The sequence below is a fragment of the Pleurodeles waltl genome, chromosome 3_1 (genome assembly GCF_031143425.1).
Source record: "Pleurodeles waltl isolate 20211129_DDA chromosome 3_1, aPleWal1.hap1.20221129, whole genome shotgun sequence".
Lineage (NCBI taxonomy): Eukaryota > Metazoa > Chordata > Amphibia > Caudata > Salamandridae > Pleurodeles > Pleurodeles waltl.
Window position 1 is genome coordinate 1,989,344,460 of NC_090440.1, and position 23,671 is coordinate 1,989,368,130.

At 44.9% G+C, this 23,671-nt stretch overlaps 1 protein-coding gene across 1 annotated transcript in view; it reads left to right on the forward strand.

Moving 5' to 3' along the window:
• The window catches only part of RAD51C (RAD51 paralog C), a 417,313-nt gene that overhangs the window by 329,239 nt on the left and 64,403 nt on the right, over nucleotides 1-23,671 (forward strand). The gene's annotated exons all lie outside the window — the stretch shown is intronic.

Here is a 23,671-nt window from a genome sequence, read left to right on the forward strand (position 1 = left end):
CCACCAAACTTGAATGATATGCAGGATTTTTTGCCTGTGGTCCACTGGCATTTCTTTCAAGTGGCTGGAGCGACGAGTCCAAGTACAGCAGAGCTGCGATGACATGGTACAGCATAAGATGGATGGCTCCCCGCCTGGTACAGCATAAGATAGTCCCCTCCCCACCTGGCAGACCCATCATTTCTGGATTTGGTTCTCCCACAGAACGGATCTCAGAATTTATTGATTTTTTTTGCAACTTTTGGATCACAACTTGCCTTCTTACATACAAGATACGGAAAGACCTTTTGATCAAGCTCGAGGCCATTGAATAGGCAGAAAATGTTATGTTTGTTATCCTTGACGTAAACTCACTATACATGTGCATTCCACTGGAGGAGGGTATACATGCCCTAGCCACTCACTGTCAGGGATGCCACTTTGTTTGAACATACATAAATGATCCTTGATCTAGTCAGACTAGTATTGGAGAATAATGTATTTTTACACAATGGAATCTGGTTTAGGCAAACCCAAGGAGTAGCCATGGAAACAAAATGTCCTCTATCATGTGCAAATATCTACATTGGCGTCTTTGAGAAAAATCACCTGTGGGCATCTTGTCCACTGAATACTACAGAACACATTTTTTATTGGAGCAGGCATATAGATGCCATTTTGTTATCTGGCCAGGTGGCCCATCCAACCTCGAAACCGTAATACAACATCTCAACCAGAACACATACAATCTCAGTTTCACACATCACATGAGTCTCAACCAGATTGAATTTATGGGTGTTACTTTATATGCAATAGATAACAAGATAGCTTCCAGACTATTTAGGAAACCTGCCTGTAATGCTGTTTTACACACATCCCAGATCACTGGTGGAAGCAATCCCTCTAGGTGAAATGACCCGCATCAGGTGCTATTGTAGTGATGACGCAGTCTTTTGACAGGAGCTTAGATTACTAGAGGATCCTTTCTGACAGAGAGGCTACAGTGAGGATATCCTAACTAAAGCTAGAAATAGAATACGATCGATCTTAGTTCTCTTCTTGCTCAGAACAAACAGAAGAAAGCTAAGACAAAAGACTTTCATTATTTACCAAATTTAGTGCACAAAGTCATGACATTTACAACATTTTGAAAAAACACAGGTATTTACTTAAATGGGACACCACTCTGGTCAAATACGTATCGGTCAGCCCTGGCATCATACATAGCAGGGGGCGACTTTGAAAAGTACTTTATGTAGCAATCGCACCATGCCTACATTTCTGAAAGAACCTAGATGGTGGCTACAGGGAAGGCCAAAAGGTCTTTACAAGTGCACCCAGTACAAGGTGTGTCAGTATGCTGCAGATACATTAATTCCGTTTCAATACAATACTAAGGTCAAATACAACATTTATCAATGTATGAATTTTAATACCAGATTTGTGATTTATTGCAGTTTGCCAATGTAAAAAGATCTATGTGGGTAGCACGATGACGGCCATTAAAGGAGAAGAATGCAAGAGCACATTAGGGCCATTAAGCACAACAACGCCAGCTATCCACTGGCCTCTCACTGTAAAACATGTCCTGCAGGAACCGAAATGATTAAAATAAAGTTTCATGGCCTAGCCCTAGGCATAACGGAATCCCAGAGGTGGTGACAGAACTTTTGAGGAGAATGGGAACAAAATGAACAATCAAATTATGAGCTGTGGACTGAGGGCTCAATACCGGCAGAGCTGCTTGTCTTTCTTCCAGACTGATTCTATATGGCTCTTGCCCAGATTTAAGTATATGGGGTTTAGGTATTCACAAATCCTTTCTTGACTGAGCTTTCTTTGACGTGTTCTGAATTTATTCTCATGCGGTGCTATCTGCTGTGCTATCTCGAATTGAGCATATTTTAGATATTGTGTTTTGGATTATTTTCATTTATAGTATGAGATGTTTACTCTATAATTTTCGATTACAAAGCTATGGCATAAATCGGATACTAGAATTATGCTACATTAATAAGATGCAATTCATTATTTAATATGGTCTGTTGCTGACACTTGACCAATATGATACATTTGCCTTTTATTATATCAGAACATTAATGGATTCTCTCTGATTCTATGGTTTATTACATCTTGGTTGGACTCCCTCTCTTACTCCAAGACACCAAGCAGATAATGATGGTCACACTTCGCATATATACAAATTTTCTATTGCTACTAATACTCTACTGTTACTAATTATGTTAATGTAGCGCTATGTGGTTCACTTTGACACTCTAATGCACGTGCCCTTTCCGTCCTCCGATCCGTCATATGTCTATGATCTTTGACACATATGAGATTTTATATATTTTTTTTTTTCATTTGTCTACAGGTTAGTTTAGCACTACTTAACGGTACGTTGTGGCACCTTGGATAGGATCGAAATTTCTCCCTCCTATCTTTGGGCCATGTGAGACCTACCTTATTTTTATTTCTTAGTTGACACCGCGTTTCAGTATATATGGATCATACCACAATAGTATGAGTACATGGTTGATCTGCAATCGTTCAGTGTTTTTGATTGTTTCCCTCGTTTCTATAGTGACTCTTGCTGTTGAGCATATTCCACTTTTCATTTCCATTATGTTCAGCATACTATACATTTTTCTAGGATTTTTTTATAGATCTTATTTCAGATTTCGGGCAAATATACTATGTTTTATCCTCTGTTTATTTCATTTCAACATTTCAATATTGTGATTTATTTGCATCCGTTTCGGCATACGGTTTCCGGATCAAAATTGTTCTTATTCTGTATGGCTGCTCTTGCTGGGGAACATAGTCCACTTTTTATTTCTTATAGGATCGGCACATAAATAGACGTAATCACGAAAGGGGGCGGTCCACGGCGATAGGGGATAGGTGCAAGAATCTACGAAGGTCTTTTGACAGAATAAAGTATACTTCATATCGACATATCAATGAATCCTGTGTGATGGACATTTTACTTTGGTTGGGTTTCTGTATTTGCTGTGCATTGTGTTGCTGTTCAAATCGTAAATGCTTAGCAGTGGACCCTGCTTTCCAGTGATGACTCCTTGGGGGCTCCCAGACTCCAGCAATAATGTAGTGGGTTCCCTGAGTTCCAGTAATGATTAAAAGGAGGTCCACAGAAGTCAAAAGGTTGAGAACCACTGTTGTAGAGTAATACATCCCCATCTTGAAATCATCATGGAGTAATACAGCCAGATGCTAACTTGCGGTAATACATCCCGATCATTACGGCATCATATGGCCTCATTCTAAAGTTATTCTGGTGCCATCCTTGAGTAATGCCGCCTCATTTGTATGTCATCACAACATAATTCTGTAATAATACAGTCCCATCCTGGAATACTCCCAGGATCATCCTGAACGAATCCAGCCTAATCCTGAAATCATCCTGCAGTAGTAAATGATCATCACATGTTTTCCACTGAAGTAATCGGAAACCCATCCTTGAGTAATCCAGCCTAATCCAGAAATCATCCTGGGGTCATCCTGCAGTAGTAATTGATCACATGTTTTTCACTGAAGTAATCAGGAATCCATCCTGGAGTAGTTTCTGTGATGACTCTAGAGTCATCTCATTTAAATATTTCGCCCTATAGGCATACTTCAGGATGGCTTGGGATGACTTCCCCAGATAATTACAGGAATAGCCCAGCTGAAGTCATCAGATGACTTTAGAAATCCTTTTTGACTTGGGAATTTGAGTTCCGGGGTATCCATGTGTAATAAACGGCCCCAGTAAGGATGATATTGTGGCAGCCGTTTTGGATAGTCAGAGCTTCTCCAAGCTGGCCATGTCCTTCATGTGTCCTTAGTCCCAGCTGCCATGCATCAGTGCCTCCATCCCCACCACTCCCCCACCCCTTCACCTCTTGGGTGCCAGGCCCCAGCTTTCGGGATTCCCAAGCACCGAGCTGCAATGTTAACAACAGGGCCCGGAGGGTGGAGTTCACCTAGGACACATGTTACCATGACCACATACCCTTCAGTTACCCTATCTCGCAATGTTTCTAGTCACATTGTCAATGTTGGGATAAAGGGCCTACTGTGTCCCCAACTCAGACTTGTCCTTAGCAGATTATGATCTGGTATAGTAGGTGCCAAGTATTTGGTAGGAGAGGCCAGCCCCTGTAAGTGTTCCAAATGCAATAATAAACATATCCTAGTATCGATCCTGTAGATGTGTGAAGAGTGAGAATATTCTCTATCTTCCTGATGTTTATTGCTTCGGGTGTCTGTTAGTCTCCAGTTTCACATCCATCCATCTAATGCATCCGCTGCCCTGGCTGAATGTATTGGGTAAATGTGGGAAGGATCTATCCACCAACACATTTGGGGCACTCTTGAAGGCTCCCTCCATGTTGATGGTGTATGCTTATGTGCGACCAGACGTGGATGTACCATGTCCAGAAAGTCCCATTGTGTTGCTTTTAGTTTAATATAGACTGCTAACAGTGAATTTATTATCATATTTCCATCAATGTTTGACAACATATCTGCCATCCCGGTCTGTCCCTACTTTATCAGCCACACACGGTATGCTAGGTCACACGAAAATAAGGACCCCTCTTGCGTACAAGGAATAAGTTGTGCAATACGAGTACAGTTGTCCTCTCCATTTTTTTTACCTATCCTTAGCCCTTCTTCAGAAGGGAGGTGTGTTTCTTGTAAGCAGGGCATATCCACTCCCTGCCTACGAATGTGTGCATGAATCTTGTAACATTCAATTGAGTTTCCAGTCCCTCTTGTATTTAAAGTCAGACATCTATATTTGTTACTCATTATCTCTATGATTTTTTTTTATACAAATGTGTGTGGGATTCAGTGCACCCAGTCCACTGTGCCTCACAGAGCCCAATGCTGTTGTCATCGCACTTAACAAGCTATAGCATATCTAGGCCCGTATTTTTACTTTTTGACGCTAAACTGCGGAAAAAACCACGTACACCAGGCAGCGCCGGCGTAGGGAAAAATGGCGTTAGGTCGTCTTAAAAATGGTGCAAGTCAGGTTGACGCAAAAAAATCGCCTCCACCCGATTTGCGCCATTTTTAACGACGCCCAGACGCCATTTACATGACTCCTGTCTTAGTAAAGACAGGAGTCATGCCCCCTTGCCCAATGGCCATGCCCAAGGGACTTCTGTCCCCTGGGCATGGTCATTGGGCATTGAGGCATGTAGGGGGGCACAAATCAGGCCCCCCTATGCCAAAAAAAAAATATTAAAAAAAAAAAAATGTATACTTACCTGAACTTACCTGAATGTCCCTGGGGTGGGTCCCTCCATCCTTGGGTGTCCTCCTGGGGTGGGCAAGGGTGGCAGGGGGGGTCCCTGGGGGCATGGGAGGGCAGCTGTGGGCTCATTTTGAGCCCACAGGTCCCTTAACGCCTGCCCTGATCCAGGCGTTAAAAAGAGGCGCAAATGCGGGGTTTTTTGGCCCGCCCACTCCCGGGCGTGATTTTTGCCCGGGAGTATAAATACGACGCATTAGCGTCGCAGTCATTTTTTTGGACGGGAACGCCTACCTTGCATCTCATTAACGCAAGGAAGGCGTTCACGCAAAAAAATGACGCTCTTTACTCATACTTTGGCGCTAGACGCGTCTAACGCCAAAGTATAAATATGGCGTTAGTTTTGCGCCGAATTTGCGTCTGAAAAAATGCAAATTTGGCGCAACGGAGTATAAATATGCCCCCTAATGTCCCACTAAAACACCTACTTTAGCCTGTCCTGCAACTACCAGTACAATCTGTTACCTATAACTTGAGCCATTTTTAAACTCCCATTTTGGACAAGATTCAAACTTATCACTGCCTAACAAACAACAAGAAAAAATGTGTGAAAGCCATTCTTGGACCATTTATTGACCTGTGAATGCGTGGAGGTAACCAGTCACCTTACTGGACCTTCATGTACTCCTGCTAACTGTGATCAGCTTAAAGCCAATCTATGACTTGCTTTTTTAATATTTCTGTTATTTTAATTATTTCAGTACGTTCTACCATTGCATTACCATACTTCAGTGCTTTGCATACCCCCTCAAGACCCAATTTCCCTCCATCATCGTCTTTTCTGATCTCACACACCCAACACCAGTTATCGATCAACCTCATTTGGTCATCGCTGTCCTAAACCAGTTACTCAGCAGATGGATCGTGGCCAACTGCTGAAGATGGCGGTTGCATCCACTTAGGGCTCCCGCTGGGTGCCATGAACCATCCATTAGTACAACACAACTAAAGTACACTGTTCCATAAAAGAAAAGAGAAACTAGAGTGACCTGAGATATCAGGAGCAAGAACCCTCAAGCATCACAATGGATGACTGGCATCATCATTGGGTAATGCTCCTCGCCATATTCCATTGTCTTATATATAGCTCTGTATAGGGTGTGTGTGTACCCCTTTTCTCGAGTGTCTGTGGGTTATTGACAGGTCACCTGTTCCACAACATAAAAAAATACTTCACCTTGTATGTCAAAGGGAATGTCAGAGGCAACCCCATAGAATCTTGGCATAGCTACATTAACATAAAGCACACATAATATACATAAAGGAAACCCATTTCTCCACCCCGAAGCCCTTAAATTATGGGTTAAATGGAGGGTCAAGTATTTGCTACCACCTATTCGGCATTCGGCCATCTGGATGCGGTCTGGGGTCCATTTGAGGCAAAGAGCAGAAAAATTGACACCAAGTCCTGTTATGTCTTTTTCTATGGCGTGTTAGATAGTGAGATGCTGTTGTTGGGTAGTGTGTACACCCCAAATACAGATCAAGACATTTACTTGCAGTGCATCTTCTTAGTGCTAGTAGAGTGGTCACATCTCCCATGGATAATAGGAGGAGACGTCAGTGCAGTTTAAGACGTCAACCTTGACCGCTCCCACCGACACCCCCCCACCCCAGTTGCCGTCTCTGTCAAACAGGCTACAGCCCTTACCAACTGTGTTTCGAGCTGGTCCTCAGTGGGTATTGTGGCCTGTGTTGCCTGACAGTCTATTCTGCGCAACTTACAACACACTGAAACGCAATTGAGTATACTTCAACAAGCAACAGTTCCTTACACTTGGATGAGTTACAGGATGTGAGAATCCAACATTCCTCTCTTCTGGCGTGTCTGAGGGTCATAGTCCATAAAACCTACATACGAGGCAACACTCGGAGTGCGACAGAGCAGGCAGATTGATAGCCCACATGGTACGACCACCACTGTTCCCCACACCAGTTCTATCTATCATAATAACACCCTCTAATGTGCACTGCATTGCACCACACAATTAGAGGTAAATGAAACTTTCTATACATACTATGCAAGGCTATATGAGGCTCGCCTCCCCAGTCTCATACTGAAGTAGGCGCTTTCCTGTGAAACATGAGGCTTCCACGGCTCTCAGAGGTAAATCAGGTGGATCTTGGTGCTCTGCTGTCCCCTCGTGAATTGGGCCATGAAGTTGGGGACATGGCATGGAATAAAACACTGGGAATAGATAGATTACTCATTGAATTTTATTCTAATGTAGATGAGGGCTGCCTCTCCTTCAACCTCAAACAAGTGTTTGACTCCCTGGGGCTAGGATTCCATGTTTGCAAAACTGCGTAAATTTGTATTTTCACTGCCTTCATTAAATGAGTTAAACTCCTTTATACTAATCCCACAGTGAGCGCCAAGACTGGGACACACATTTCATCCCAATACCCGATCTCCTGTGGGACACTTCAAGGCTGCCTATAGTCCCCCCTCTTGTTTGTTCTCACTATAAAACCCCTGGTGCAGAAACTCAGGCAGGAGGATGCTGGCTGGGGTATTCCGCAGGGCAAGTGGACCCAAGTGGTTTCAATATACGCGGATGACATGATAATGTACACTTGTGACCTGAGCATGGATCTTTTCCCTTTATCCACTATGCTTTGTTCCTTTGGGGCCTTATCCAGCCTCCAAGTCAGCCATACAAAATCACACGCATTTTCATTCCAATACACTACGCCACATGAAATGGTGTCCCTGTAGACACAAACTATATCGGTTGTGCACCATACATTTTGCTATCTGGGTATCTATGTCTACAGACTGCCCACATATTTGGAAGATGGAAACCTACTTAAGGCTGTCACATCCTTGAGGGCGCAGGTGAAATCCTGGGTCACGTGGCCCCCATCAGTGGTAGGCCGTCTAGCACCGTCTAAAATGGTAATGCTGGCCAAACTCTTATACTATTTCATAAACCTGCTGGCTGTTATTCCACTGGACCATGTTTAAAACATTGCACTCCCCGCTGCTCAGTCTCATTTGGGGATCGGGATGGAGATGGGTTAGCCCACTTAAATTGCAGCTACTGCCAGAGGAGGAAGGGTTGGGTGTGCCAGATTTTAAAGCATACTGCCTTGCTGGCCAGTTGCAGTGGCTGTCTTGTTAGCTGCCTGGGATCCACCTACAGGAGATTGGATATTTACTGCAGATGATACAATTGGGCAAGTTGCACAAACTGATCTAACCAGTGTGGTGCGGCCTCCTGAGCTTCCCCAATAACGCTACTACATACAGGAGGACTGCACTTCAATACGCAAACACTCCAACAAACTATGCCCCTAATATCCCTCTGCGTGGCCTGCTTCCCTGGGAGACCGCAAGGGTCACCCAAGTGGGAGACTTTTTCAATGACGGGACACTGATAACTCTTAAGGATTTTATGCAATTGCATGAGATCCCTGGTTCCCTCTTCCTCGCACGTGCCAATATAATACGATATGTCCACGAGCATTGGTCACCAACAGGCTCTGAACCTGACACCCGCACCCTGATTCATGCTGTTCATGAAATGGGAATCGATAGATACCTGGTTAAGTGGCTCTACAAAGGGCTACACCTCCATGTATGCACTTCATTAGTCCCATTCCGAATACAATGGGAAGCAGATCTCTACTGACTCAACACACTCAATGACAAAGAATGGAGCTTTCTAATAGGGTACCCTAGCATGATGCCCCAGAACACACGATTTAAACGTATCCAGTTCTTGCTCCTGCACATTTACCACCATCAATACCAAATTGGATATTCCCCGCTGCTTCATCCGCCTGCCCAAGATGCCATACTGACAATGCAGATTTATTGCATATACTATGGTCATGTCCTACGTTGTAGTCTTATTGGAATAATGTCAGGGAGTCACTCTTGTCCATCACAGGACTCTCACACTGGAATACAACTGAACATTGTCTTCTGGGCTTATACCCTCGGCCCAGGTCCTCCAAGAAGATGGCATGCTTCGTTGATCTGGTGCTTCTTCTTGCTAAGCAACAGATAACAGGCTTTTGGAAATTACCTGCCACATCCACTGTGGCAGGTTGGCGATAAGAGGTTTGGCACTGGGGTTCAGCAGAAAACGCACTGCACAAGGAAGAATACTGTGGGTTGTGTAAACAGCCCATAGCTGTGATACAGGATTACCTACTTGGTCAATTTAAAGCCCTGGGGGACGATACAGCCTGACCCCAACATATATGTAGGTGTTTAAACCCTCCTGCCATTGCCTCTGGTCCTTATTCACTAACTTTGACAGGATGTATGTTGAACCATATGCTTGCTTCTGGATGTGTGGGAGATCCCACCCGCTATGTTTAGAACTGATTCTCAAACAAGCACGGATTCAGTTTGGTGGATAATGTTAAGGGGTGGGAGAGTAGGTAGTTAATGGACAAAACCTTTGTTGTGTACATATGCTCTTAATCCTTGTGTAATATATGCTGTCCGAATTCTAGGCTTTGTGCACTGATTGCATCGAAGACATGCTTCATATATATATATATGTTCGATGGCATGTGTAGCTGCAGATACACATGCTGTGCACATCCCGCCATCTAGTGTTGGGCTCGGAGTGTTACAAGTTGTTTTTCTTCGAAGAAGTCTTTTCGAGCCACAAGATCGAGGGACTCCTCCTCTTTCGGCTCCATTGCGCATGGGCGTCGACTCCATCTTAGATTGTTTTCTTTCCGTCATCGGGTTCGGACGTGTCCCTCTTCGCTCCGTGTTTCGGTTTGGAAAGTTAGTTAAATCTCGGAAAATTGGACGGTATTGTTTGCGTTCGGTATCGGGTTAGTTAAAACAGATCGACACCAAATTTTGAAGAACTCCGGTGGCCCTTCGGGGTTTTCGATTCCCCGGCGGGGCCTGGTCGGCCCGACCTCGTGCGTCTTCAAGGCTAATGGAACGGACCACATTCCGCTTCTGCCCCGAATGTCACAACAAGTATCCTTACACAGATCAGCATCTGGTCTGTAATTTGTGTATGTCTCCCGAACACAAAGAGGATACCTGCGAGGCCTGTCGAGCGTTTCGGTTGAGGAAAACGCTAAGAGACCGGAGAGCAGGAAGACTTCAAATGGTGTTGGCGCCGGCAGGACACCAACACTTGGAGGAAGAAGAAACCTTCTCCATCGCGGATTCGGACTCGGACGAGGTCGATTCCGAACAGACGCCGAGAACCGTGAGTAAGACGCCCCTGCCCAAGACTCACAGAAAATTCACTAAAGCCCAGGGGACGCCACCACCAACAGGCCATGGCTTAACCCGAAAATTAGGTGACCGGCCATCGGCACCGAAAAAGGGCACACATGTGTCGAAGTCATCCGACTCCGGTCGAGATACTGGCACAGAACAGACTCGACCCCGAGACACCGGGTCAGAGCAATCTCGACATCGAGAGAGCGGCACCGAACCAAGTCGGCACCGAGATATCGGAACACCGAAAGGCAAAAAAGTGTCTTCAGAGCCGAAAAAGACGGTCAAAAAGGTTTCGATACTGAAACATCCGGCCACGGAGCCGAAACCAAGTTCAAACACCGAGGAACAGGGCCTGTCCTCACAGATGCAAGGACACAGATTCGGACAGGAGCTAGAGGCAGGGGAGCCAGATTACACTCAAAGACGGCTCCACATTCAGAAGAACACAGGAGAAATCAGTACTCTTCCTCCAATCCGATTTAAAAGGAAACTTGCCTTCCAAGAGAAAGACAAGCAACCACAAGCAAAGGTGGCAAAACAAATAACTCCGCCACCATCACCACAACGCTCACCACAACCATCACCGGTAGCCACTCCACCAATCATGCAGTCTCCAACTCATACAGGAATGAGTCAAGATGATCCTGATGCATGGGATCTTTATGATGCGCCAGTATCAGATAACAATCCCGACTGTTATCCAGCGAGACCGTCACCACCTGAGGACAGTACAATGTCACCCTGCATGCAGAACCAATTGAAGATAACTTTTTGTTTAATACTCTGTTGTCCACACATAGCCAGTACCAGAGTCTCCCTATGTTACCGGGAATGCTGAAACACTCAAAGCAAGTGTTTCAGGAGCCTGTGAAAGGCAGGGCCATCACTCCAAGGGTGGAGAAAAGTACAAACCTCCACCAACAGACCCTGTGTACATCACGCAGCAATTGACACCAGACTCAGTGGTAGTAGGGGCAGCTCGCAGAAGGGCGAACTCACACACCTCGGGAGATGCACCACCACCCGACAAGGAAAGTCGCAAGTTCGACGCAGCAGGGAAAAGGGTCTCGGCACAAGCAGCCAACCAATGACGCATTGCAAATTCACAGGCCTTGCTGGCTAGATATGATAGGGCTCATTGGGACGAAATGCAACATTTCATAGAACATCTACCCAAAGAGTTCCAAAAGAGGGCACAACAAGTGGTGGAAGAAGGCCAAAGTATCTCTAAGAACCAGATACGGTCGGCAATGGATGCAGCAGACACAGCTCCTAGGACTGTAAATACAGCGGTCACCATACGGAGACACGCATGGCTACGCACCTCAGGATTCAAGCCGGAAATTCGACAAGCGGTGCTGAATATGCCTTTTAACGGACAGCAGTTGTTTGGGCCGGAGGTGGACACTGCTATCGAGAAACTTAAAAAGGACACAGATACGGCCAAAGCCATGGGCGCACTCTACTCCCCACAGAGCAGAGGCACATTTCGTAAAACACAGTTTAGAGGGGGGTTTCGAGGACAGAGCACAGAACCCTCAACCTCACAAACAAGGCCCACATACCAGAGTCAGTATCAGAGGGGAAGTTTTCGGAGACAATACAGAGGGGGACAGTTCCCGAAAACTAGAGGGAAGTTCCAAAGTCCCAAGACACCGCAAAATAAACAGTGACTTCAGCGTCACAAATCCCCAACACATTACACCAGTGGGGGGGAGACTAACCAATTTTTATAGAAACTGGGAGGAAATAACAACAGACACGTGGGTCCTAGCCATTATCCAACATGGTTATTGCATAGAATTCATACAATTCCCTCCAAATGTCCCACCGAAAACACACAACATGTCCAAACAACACATGGATCTAATACAACTGGAGGTCCAAGCGTTGGTACAAAAAGATGCAATAGAACTAGTACCAATTCTTCAGAAAGGAACAGGGGTTTACTCCCTGTACTTTCTCATACCCAAGAAAGACAAAACTCTAAGACCCATCCTAGATCTCAGAACATTAAACATTTACATCAAATCAGATCACTTTCACATGGTGACACTCCAAGACGTGATCCCATTGCTCAAACAACAGGACTACATGACAACACTAGACCTCAAGGATGCGTATTTCCATATACCCATACATCCTTCCCACAGAAAGTACTTAAGGTTTGTAATCCAAGGAGTACATTACCAGTTCAAAGTGTTGTCATTCGGAATAACGACAGCGCCAAGAGTTTTTACAAAATGCCTTGCCGTAGTGGCAGCCCATATCAGAAGGCAGCAAATACATGTGTTCCCGTACCTAGACGATTGGTTAATCAAAACCAATACGCAAGAACGGTGTTCACAGCACACAAAGTATGTAATAGAAACCCTTCACAAGCTAGGGTTCTCACTCAACTACAACAAATCACACCTACAGCCGTGTCAAATACAACAGTACTTAGGAGCAACAATCAACACAACAAAAGGGATTGCCACTCCAAGTCCACAAAGGGTACAGGCATTCCAAAACGTAATACAGGCCAATCACCCAAACCAAAGGTTACAGGTAAAATTAGTAATGAAACTACTAGGCATGATGTCCTCATGCATAGCCAGTGTCCCAAATGCAAGATTACACATGCGGCCCTTACAACAGTGCCTAGCATCACAATGGTCACAAGCACAGGGTCAACTTCAAGATCTAGTGTTGATAGACCATCAAACATACACCTCGCTTCAATGGTGGAATACTATAAATTTAAACAAAGGGCGGCCTTTCCAAGACCCAGTGCCTCAATACGTAATCACAACGGATGCTTCCATGGTAGGGTGGGGAGCACACCTCAACCAACACAGCATCCAAGGACAATGGGACACTCAGCAGAGACTGCTTCATATAAATCACTTAGAACTACTAGCAGTATTTCTAGCGTTGAAAGCATTTCAACCTATAATAACCCACAAACACATTCTTGTCAAAACAGACAACATGACAACAATGTATTATCTGAACAAACAGAGAGGGACACACTCGACACAATTGTGTCTCTTAGCTCAAAAGATATGGTATTGGGCGATTCACAACCACATTCGCCTAATAACGCAGTTCATACCAGGAATTCAAAATCAGTTAGCCGACAATCTCTCTCGGGATCACCAACAGATCCACGAATGGGAAATTCATCCCCAAATACTAAAAACTTACTTCCAAAGATGGGGAACACCGCAAATAGATCTATTTGCAACAAAAGAAAACGCAAAATGCCAAAACTTCGCATCCAGGTACCCACAGGCTCACTCTCAAGGCAATGCGTTATGGATGAGTTGGTCAGGGATATTTGCATACGCTTTTCCCCCTCTCCCACTCCTTCCGTATCTAGTAAACAAATTGAGTCAAAACAAACTCAAACTCATACTGATAGCACCAACTTGGGCACCACAACCTTGGTACACAACATTACTAGACCTCTCAGTAGTGCCTCATATCAAACTGCCAAACAGACCAGATCTGTTAACTCAACACAAACAACAGATCAGACACCCGAATCCAGCATCGCTCAGTCTAGCAATTTGGCTCCTGAAATCTTAGAATTCGGACACCTAGACCTTACACAAGAATGCATGGAGGTCATAAAACAAGCTAGGAAACCAACCACAAGACATTGCTACGCAAATAAGTGGAAAAGATTTGTTTATTACTGCCATAATAATCAAATTCAACCATTACACGCATCTGCTAAAAACATCATAAGCTACCTACTACACTTACAAAAGTCCAAGTTAGCTTTTTCATCCATTAAAATACATCTGACTGCAATTTTAGCTTATCTGCAAATTAGGCACTCAACTTCATTATTCAGAATCCCAGTCATAAAAGCATTTATGGAGGGTCTGAAAAGGATTATCCCACCAAGAACACCACCAGTTCCTTCGTGGAACCTCAAAATCGTATTAACACGACTCATGGGTCCACCATTTGAACCCATGCACTCATGTGAAATACAGTACTTAACATGGAAAGTAGCCTTTCTAATAGCTATCACATCTCTCAGAAGAGTAAGTGAAATACAAGCCTTTACCATACAAGAACCCTTTATACAAATACACAAACATAAAGTAGTTCTACGCACAAATCCTAAATTCTTACCTAAAGTCATATCACCGTTCCACTTAAATCAAACAGTGGAACTCCCAGTGTTCTTTCCAAAACCAGATTCTGTAGCTGAGAGAGCATTACATACATTAGATATCAAAAGGGCACTAATGTACTACATTGATAGAACAAAACAAATGCGCAAAACAAAACAATTGTTTGTCGCTTTCCAAAAGCCTCATACAGGGAATCCAATATCCAAACAAGGCATTGCCAGATGGATAGTTAAATGTATTGAAACCTGTTATATAAAAGCAAAAAGAGAACTGCCTATTACACCAAAGGCACACTCCACTAGAAAGAAAGGTGCTACCATGGCCTTTCTAGGAAACATACCAATGACGTAAATCTGTAAGGCAGCCACATGGTCTACGCCTCATACATTTACCAAGCATTACTGTGTGGATGTGTTAACAACACAGCAAGCCACAGTAGGACAAGCAGTATTACGGACATTATTTCAAACAACTTCAACTCCTACAGGCTGAACCACCGCTTTTGGGGAGATAACTGCTTACTAGTCTATGCACAGCATGTGTATCTGCAGCTACACATGCCATCGAACGGAAAATGTCACTTACCCAGTGTACATCTGTTAGTGGCATGAGACGCTGCAGATTCACATGCGCCCTCCCACCTCCCCGGGAGCCTGTAGCCGTTTTAAGTTGAGAAAAATTAAACTTGTACATTTGTAAATTTGTAAATATATCACTTATAACCACATTATGTACATACATACTTACTCCATTGCATGGGCACTATTACTATATACACAACTCCTACCTCACCCTCTGCGGGGAAAACAATCGAAGATGGAGTCGACGCCCATGCGCAATGGAGCCGAAAGGGGAGGAGTCCCTCGATCTCCTGACTCGAAAAGACTTCTTCGAAGAAAAACAACTTGTAACACTCCAAGCCCAACACTAGATGGCGGGATGTGCACAGCATGTGAATCTGCAGCGTCTCATGCCACGAACAGATGTACACTGGGTAAGTGACATTTTCCATATATGCGTAGCTGCAGCCAACCGGATGGCCTACACAACAGTGTATGCTAATAATTATTGCAATGATGTTTTGTCCATGATTGCAATAAAATACATTTCAATAAAAAAAGAGTTTCTCAGCAGACAGTGGTGTGACAGTTAAGAGCACCTCTTGAATGGCTTTATCTCCACTCAAGTTTGATCCAATCTCTGTGTTCTCCTCACTGGATTCAGGTGCTATGTTACCCTTCTCTCTCGATCTGTGTTTCACCATTGGGTTAGTTACCTCAGATTTCTCTTTGGTGTCTGTGGATTGGCTTGCAGATATCTTGAGATCCGAGGGCTTCCCTTTCTTCTGACTTTTTCGTGGCACACACTCAGCTTCAGTTCGGTCTCCCCGAGTTTATAGTTTGTTCTGCTGCTTTCCTTTGAGCCCACTCTGCTGCTTCTTTTAGGTCTATAACAAAAGTGTTTTCTTGTCTGTCATCCACAGTTTGTCACAAGAGAGCAACATATACTGCAGTCACTACTTTGAGATTTTGCTTACCAATAAGAAATGGGTTTGTCAGGTGATGGACTGTTGTTGTGTAACGTGTAAAAAGGACATTATTACTATCTGCTGTGAATGATTTATTTGTGCCTTGTGGGTTGTAGGATGGTGGTTGCTATATCTGTAGTTTGGTAGTTGTGTATCTTCCAGCCTAGGTGCTAGTCAAGGTCTCAGATGTTATTGGCACCCTGTGTGCTTGCTCTCACTTGAAGTACCTTGACAATCCTTTTCTTGCCACCTGTTTTGAAATCCATCCATCTAGAAAACAGTCCCATTCTTTGGCCTGCAACCTTGTCAGGGAGGTTCACTATTCTCATGTTTTTTGACTCCTTGAGTACCCTTCAGAGTTTTTTTGCCTTGCATTCCAGTGTGCTTACTTTGATCTTGAGCTCCGTCACCTGTTTGTACAATTCCTGTACTGTTGACTGCATCGCTGAAAACAGCGACATGACTTCTGTGGCTCTTTTTGTTACTTTGTGCTGATCAGGCCTGGCAGAGCTAAACCAATGGCTGTTACATACCTTTTTTGCCTCCAGCACTTCACAAGTCACTGCTTTTGCTTTTAATATGTGTCAAGCTATTTTGTTAATCTTGTCTTTTCGAGGTCAGAGTCTGTGTTCTTCTCAGTGGTTCACAGCATCACCATAGTTCTAGAGTGCACTACAACTTGGCTTGCTCAAATCTATCCCATTTAGTCATTACTTTCTCATCCAATCATCCATTTCAGTCTTTTTTTTTGGCAATTACATACAGTTAGGACTGAAAAGTAATCTGCATAGTAAAAGACATGTATCCCTGCCCTGAGCGCCCAACTGTACTGTTGACTGGATCCCTATGCTGATTTTTGTTCCTTAGATCGACACGGATTGTGCGTGTGCGCCACGACATAGGACTGTCTGATGGATCACAGTCTTACTGGATCAGGAGGGGTGCCCAAAGCACTACCCTCATAGTGGTGTAAGGCTACTGCCTGCACTAAGAGTTGAGCAGCACAAGTGCAGTGGTGGCATCATACTGTGTCAGTAGTAGTGAACAGGTCCCTTTTACCTTGTGTAACTGGAGTGAGGCCTACGTGCTCATTTACCTTTATAAAAGATGTGTTGTGTGCCTAATTTACCCTTGGCCTACGTCAGGTAGCACAGGAGTAGTAAATCTGCTCTGGATGTATGTGTGCCTGGGAAGGGTACAGTACAGGGATAGAGCAGTGCTGTGAAGTACTTGTGGGATTAGTGCATGTGCAGAGTGTATGTATGACTGTGAGGAATACATGATAGGAAAAAATGTAGTGCTCTGCAGAGGTGTGCAGTGAAAGCATGGGCTGGGTGTATGTGTGCTTGCTTGAAGTACAGTACTTGAACCATGAAGTGTTGTGCAGTGCACACCGGAAGAGCGGGTGTGCTGGCCATGTGTGTTTGTGAATAGCACACCTAGTACAATACAGAAAAGATACATTACTGAGCAGTGCATACAGACTGCATGTGTGTGCTGAATGCATGTCTCTATAGTGGCACAATCCATGCAGGTACCAGTACTGAAAAGTAAAGGCCTTATTTAGAGTTGGGCGGAGGGGTTACTCCATCACAACGGTGTTGGATATCCCGTCCCCCAAAATATCCCATAGGAGTAACCCCTCCGCCCAACTCTAAATCAGGCCCTAAGTGTGTTGTGAATGTACACTGAGTGCAAATGTGCCTGCAATGGAGAATCTTGGGTTCCATTTTGGGAGGCCCAGGCCTGCCTTGTGAAGACAGGAGGAGAGGAATTCCCCGAGACAGATTTGTGTATTGCTACATTCATGTGAGCTGGTTGGGGGGCACACTGGAGGAAGGGACTCTCGCTTCACATTTCAAAAGGTTGCTCTTTGATTCAGTGATAGACCACAAGGAAGGGGCCTGAACACATCTCAGGAAGAAGATGGAGCTGATAAGGACTCATAAAGATCAGGGCTGGAAGCCTGGAATTAACCTTTTGATGCACTTAGCACTGTGACTGACATCCACATGTGACTCTGGTCATTCCCATGAATTGTGTTGTGGGTCAGTCCACTTTGGAGTCTTGCCCGCTGTGACAAACATCCTTTCAAGGGGGAAGGAATAAAAGAAAAGTGAACGCTTCAAAAGAAGCAGAACTCCAACATAAAACTTTAAAGACTCACACCCTAAATCACATTTTAGTGTCTAGAAATGGGCTTTAAGAAGGGGAGGTTGAGACCCCAAACATTGTCACCTGCCAATCAGCCAGACAGGCTGTGTAGAGGGGAAGCTCTGCTGGACTTCTGCCTGTGAATAGATCTGGGGGCCAAGACATGCTAGACTACCTGCTGAGTGAGGGGAAAGCACCTAGGGTAAACCAAGATCACTAGTGCTGGAGCACCTGCCTGCTTGACAAGACCAGTGTGTCCTGTGAGGAAGAGGAGAGTTTTGGAGGGAGTTAGGTCCAGTGGGGGAGCCCTATTGAGAGTATTCCCTGAGTGAGGTGTGAGGAGGACCTCTGCATACTGGTTGGGTCATTGCCAGTAGTTAGCAGGAACAGTAAGGTGACCCCCATATGCCAGGAGAGGGCCGCTGTGTTCTAAACTGTGTAAGGAGCGCTGTGTGGAAAGTGGCAGGCCCTCACTGCAGTGACCTTGTATGCCAGAGCTAGCCACCGTTGAACTTATTTGGGCGAGGAGAGTGAGACTTTTGTCTGCCGAGATTGGAGACCCTGCACACCAGGAGGGGCTGCAGTAGTGAGGACGATTGTACTGTAAGAGCCTGCACCTGGATCGTGAGTAACACAGCAATGTTCTATGCAAGGAAGGGCTGCCAGTACCACTGGCCAAGTGTGCGGGTCGTAGCCCGGATGGGAGGATTACTGCTGTGACCGGCGGGTCAAGCGCGCACATTGTGATCAGCACCTGACTGATTCCCCAAGGACGCTGCCGATGACGCCGCAGTCTCGCTGGGGCTCCAGTCAGGAGCCGGAGAATTCCAATCCCCGCTCCAGAATTGATTTATTGTTCGTACAATGTGCTTTTTGAGTTATGAGTCATGTTCACTTAGCTGTATCAACACTCTCTCATGCCCATGCCTCTGACTGCTCGTCCACAACTACCGCTGAGAGTCAAGTGCAGAAGGGGTACTTGACCCAGTTGCTGAGGAGCCATAGTAGGTCGGGTCTTGAAACATTAGGAGTAAAGGGCTTCAACCGCCATGATTGGACCCAGAAGCCCCTGTGTGCTATGTGGCCCCCTGAACGTGGTTTTGACATATTCTCTTATCTTACTGCCACCAATTGTCTACAACATTTTTTATCAGACACTCTTTTACACTCCTCTCACCAAATTATTAGTCATCACAGAGAATCCGATGAGCTAGCGAACACATAGGGTTTAAATGCTGAGCAGCACATGTAACAAAAGAGTGCAGCGCTTGGCAAATCCGTAAGGGTTGATTCACAGTTTGAGGGGACGAGAGGTGGAGCAGGTACTCTTGTCTTATGCTTTATTATTTATACAGAGCCTCATTACTTTGTATATTGTATTTTGTTTGATTCAGACTCTTGTTTTACTGTAATTTCCCCTTTGTTGCTTCTTTGTATCTTCTAATCATTCTGTGGGGCTGCAACGCAGCAGAAGGATCTTCAGCACCGCCTGCTTGCTGGGTGAGGGGGCATTTGGCGACAGCGCCTCGCTTGCTGTCACTCGCCCCATCAAATGCTGCCTGTCTCCACTAACCCGGGCTAGCCTCCCCAAGCCCTCTCTCTCTTTGTCTTATGTGATAACTCCTCCTGGGACAGTTCACGTTGTGACCTCAGCCCATCTCAGTCCAGGTTGCAGCCTGCTTTCTGAGACTGCTGTTGCTCTGCTCCCACACTGAGTACTCTTCTGCTTTGGAGTCAGTTCCAGCCATCTGACCAAGCTCCACTAAAAATGCGTCATCAGGCCACGCACGCCCATTTCCCAAGCCTGGTCTGCTGCCTCTCTAAACTTGCTCACAGATGAGGATCCTGGCCCCAAACGGGTTTCCACCAACCTTCTGCAATGAGAAGGCACATGTCAGTACATCTGTGTGGCTGGGGATGTTACAAGATGCCAACAGATTAGCCAGTAATTATGGGAACTCTTCCAGAGTACGTCTATTTGTAGTCATGGTCAGGCTGAGCCACTATAATCCTCGGATATGAACCTCCATATCTCCACTACTTCTTTGATACTCTGAAGACCCTAAATGTTTCTACCATTGCTAGAGATGTTGACACTTATACCATGCTTACCATTTCTATTAGTCACAGAACCATTGGGTAAATTGGAGATCCCTACTCCCATTCACTAGTATCACCCCCACACCCATCAACGAATGAAAGCAGGTTATTGGACTATAACCTGGGGCAAAGCAACTCCTTAAATTAACACACATCAAAACATAGCCAAGGACCAAACCCTGAGCCCTCCGGATAGCCACCACAAAACACAAATTGACTCTTTAAAAAAAGGGTTTGACAACCCACGTACAGGACTCACATAAGGGGTTTGATTACTTACTCGTACTTCAGTTGATCAATTTGCTATTGACCAGAGCACAAATCTCTTATACACTCCTTAAAATAAACACACTTATCTCTCTCTTCCACAGGCACTCTCCTCCTTGGAACTGTTCCTCTAGCCCCTGGTACAGCACCTTCTGCACACAAAGCCCAATATTTAGGAATATTCTTCCATGCACAGTACTGATAACTTACCCCACACATATGAATACTCTTATCAAAGAAACCACCTCACAGCCTGCTACTGCAGTTTCCAGAGCCGGCCATCCTAAGCACAATCAAAGAGCGGTGTGTCCAGGCAACCTCAGAAGAATCATCTACCTCCAATTCAGTAACCCATCTCTTACAACTTGTATCAAAGCTATCTTCCTAAATTCTCAGTCTGAGGTTTCTAATGAGCTTTTCTTTTTTGCGCTCAACAACTTGCTTTTTACTCATCCTCTGTACCCCTATCTTACCCTGAAATAGACAAAACTGGTAAAGGGTTGCATTTTGTCTCTTGAAATCTCTTCAAGGCACACCAATTGTTGCAGTAAGGTCTAACGCATTTCCGTGCATCGTTGTGGAGATTACAGACACAGCAACATTGCTGCAGTTTGTCTTCTGTCGTCCTTGCCGTTTGCAGTATTCAGGCTGCAATTGCTCCTCTGTTCCTTTTATCCTTCATTTGAATGCTCTCGCTCCTTACCACTTATTCCACCCATTTGTAGCCTGACATTAGTCTGTCTACGTCCTTTGCACTGAATTGTCACATTCACCTTTGACCTTTTTCTATATATAGGTCAGTGTACTCTTTCACCCTTCTGTTCCTTTTCCCTTCTTTCTCCTAACCCTTCGTCCATCTGTTGCTGTGCCTATCTTGGTCCTCTGTTTTCCAATTTTTTCTTTTCCCAAGTATTCTTCTGCATACCTCTTCCTTTTTTTCTCCGTTCCACTTTTCTTTTTGTGTACCCAAATTCTTCTCTGCATTACCCTGCCGTCATATGGTTTCTCATTTTATTACCCACTACATTACCACACACATACATCTGCTGTCTTCTCCCATTCATTTGCCTCTGCGAGCTGAGTTCTTCTTCCCTTGTCATATCCACGACTCCCTTTGTCTTTGCACCTGTGCCACTCTTTCCATAGATAGCTTTTCTTCCCTAGTGTGTTTATTTCCCTTTTCCCTCGTCATTATCCCTCATTGTAGTCTGTTATCGTTTTCTCAAACTCGCTTGCAGCCCTGCACTGTTTCTACCTGTGTGCTCCCTTTCTGTCCCCCCTTCCCTTCTGTTCTCTTTCCTTCCCTCTCTTTTCTGTTGTAGTTGGTGTATTCACTCCTTATAAATGTGCACTTCACATAGATCCAGTGTTCTCCATCGTCCCTTTTGTGTTTACTTCCTGTGTTCTTTCTCCTCCTCTTTTTATTATTATATCATCCATGGCTATTTTCTCTCTGTTAGAAATTAGGTCTCTAGTTGGCAGTCAGTTTACACCCTGTCCAAGTAGAGACACTCACTCTTGTTAGGGTAAGGGGGATATACAGCTCAGATAACTCCTGCTCACCCCCTTGGTAGCTTGGCACAAGCAGTCAGGCTTATCTCAGAGGCAATGTGTAAAGTATTTGTACCAACACACACAGTAACACAGTGAAAACACCACAAAAGGATTCCACGCCAGTTTAGAAAAATAGCCAATATTTATCTAAATCAAACAAGACCAAAACGAAATAAATCCAACATGCACAAGCAAAGATATGAATTTTTCAAGTAAAAAGAGTCTTAATCCATTGAAATCAATGGATGCATTGTCTTAGCACAAAGCACCTGGTACGCGTGAAAAATAAAGTCGCACGGGCGAGCTTGCAGTGGAAATGAAAGCGATGCGTTGATTCCTTACTCGCTAATGAGGCTGTGCGTCAATTCTTTCCCCGATGGTAAGCGATGCTTCGGATTCCGGACCAGCAGCCTCCGGTTTGTGCGTTGATGTTGAAGATTTTGATGCCCAGGGATGATGCGTGGAAAATCCGGATGCATAGCAGTGATGAATCCGCGATGTGCTGGTGATGCGTTGATTTCACCAGCACTGCATCAACTTTTCAGCTGTGGTGTAGGATTTTTCTGCCGCTCAGCTCCGGTGCGTGGATCTTCTCTCTGGTTCTGCCAGCTTCTCTTCCCAGGGGTCCAGGGACTGGATGTGGTGCCACTCGGCAAGTCAGTGGGTCTCAGCAAGAAAGTCCAGGTGCTGGCAGATGAAGTCTTTGATGTCCCTGAGACTTATTAGCAGGAGGCAAGTTTAGTCCAAGCCCTTGGAGAAACTTCACAAGCAGGATACACAGCAAAGTCCAGTCTATGCCATCTTTAAGGCAGAAGCAGCAACTGCAGCCAAACCCAGCAAAGGGGCAGTACTCCTCCTCCAGCTCTTCAGCTCCTCTCCTTGGCAGAGGTTCCTCTTGATCCAGAAATATTCTAAAAATCTGGGGTTTGGTTTCACTACTTATACTCATTTCTGCCTTTGAAGTAGGCAAACTTAAAAAGAAAGTCTCTGTTGTTCACGAGATCCTGCCTTGCCTAGGAATGGCCCCAGACACACACCAGGGGGTTGGGGACTGCAATGTGTGAGGAAAGGCAAAGCCCTTTCAGGTTTAAGTGTCCGCTCCTCCCTCCACACTCTAACCTAAGAGACTCATCAGGATATGCAGTACACACCTCAGCTCTCTTTGTGTCACTATCTAGAGGGAATTCATAAACAGCCCAACTGTCAGTCTGACCCAGATGTGGATTCCACAGGCAGGCAGAAGCACAGAATGGTTAAGCAAGAAAATGCCCACTTTCTAAAAGTGGCATTTTTAAACTGACAATCTAAAAACATCTCTACCAAAAGATGTATTTTAAAATTGTGAGTTTAGAGCGACACCAAACTCCATATCTCTATCTGCTCCCAATGGGAAATTACACCTAAAAGATATTTCAAGGCAA